The sequence below is a fragment of the Homarus americanus genome, unplaced genomic scaffold (assembly GCF_018991925.1).
Source record: "Homarus americanus isolate GMGI-L3 unplaced genomic scaffold, GMGI_Hamer_2.0 scaffold57128, whole genome shotgun sequence".
Classification (NCBI taxonomy): Eukaryota; Metazoa; Arthropoda; class Malacostraca; order Decapoda; family Nephropidae; genus Homarus; species Homarus americanus.
Window position 1 is genome coordinate 1 of NW_024732994.1, and position 1,300 is coordinate 1,300.

The 1,300-nt window shown below is 34.4% G+C and overlaps 1 non-coding gene across 1 annotated transcript; it reads right to left on the bottom strand.

Annotated features, from left to right (window-relative positions):
• Positions 1 to 29: 29 nt before the first annotated feature.
• LOC121869225 lies at positions 30 to 192 on the bottom strand. The gene has a single exon (XR_006089513.1). It is a non-coding gene; the product is annotated as a U1 spliceosomal RNA (small nuclear RNA).
• Positions 193 to 1,300: the final 1,108 nt, after the last annotated feature.

The window sequence follows — 1,300 nt, forward strand, 5'->3', positions numbered from 1 at the left end:
TTCTTATGTAATCCCTTATGAATTGTGTAAGGGGGATAGCGCGAACGCAGTCCCCCACTAACAAAAATTTCGCACTCGAGTTAACCACATTTGGGTTAATCGCAAGGGTCAGCATCACCGGAGTGCAATGGTGAGCCTCGCCCTGGGAAAACCGCCTTCGTGATCACGGTATCTCCTGTGCCAGGTAAGTATGCCCTGAATTGTTCATCCTAAACCCTAACCTAACTTGACTGACTATCATTGTGCTGAACCATCTCTCTTATGTTATTTATTTAAATTTATAAACCAATTATATCACGGTATCTCCTGTGCTAGGTAAGTATGCCCTGAATTGTTCATCCTAAACCCTAACCTAACTTGACTGACTATCATTGTGCTGAACCATCTCTCTTATGTTATTTATTTAAATTTATAAACCAATTATATGATAACTTTTTATATAATTCGTAATATGCTAAAATAAAAATTGTCACATTAAAAGTGAGAGGCATATGATGGAAATAAACAAGTTTGGCTTTATAAACTATTCATTTCCATCAAAACACAAACATACTGGGTTAGAAAATTTTAACTATTGATAATTTTTTCGCGTTTTTCTTGTGTCTAATTCAATATGATTTCCCATTAGATCCAAAATAAAGTAATTAATAGTATCTCAACCATCAACTTTAGATTGATTTGCCAGGATAAGTTTGTATAGAGGTAAGCCAAGTTTTCTTCTGTAGCAAATTGATCCTGAAGTTTTTTCCTCTCACAATTAAGTCGTTTGGGATATTGCTTGTGTACTTTATCTATTAATTATGAGGAACTTGCTATCCAGTGAGGGCTATCCCTCCTAATATAAAACTGAACATTGTGGAAATACTTTATTTGGCATAGTAATGAGATCAATATAGCCCAGAATCATTTTATTGGAAAATTGACTAATAACCAAACTAGAAATTGATACAATTCCAAATTTTCTACAATTATATGCAATAAATATTTATACTTGTGGAAGCATTTTACAAATACTTCAGGAACTACTTCTCTGGGCGGAGCTTCATTTTTTCATGAAGGTTGGCATACACGGTTCATAAAGTAATTGTCTCAATCATTTAGGCACTATCATTTTTAGTGCAATTTATACTTTTCATAATGCAACGGAAATTAGTTATCCAGCTTCTATGTAAAAAATAAAATAACAAAAACAGCGGGTGTATTGTTGGTATCATAGTTAAAAAACATTGGCAACGGGCGTATCTCTTCATGGGGAGAGTACAGTGTAGGGTATGCGTCCTTCAGTCTGTCCCTCAAACAT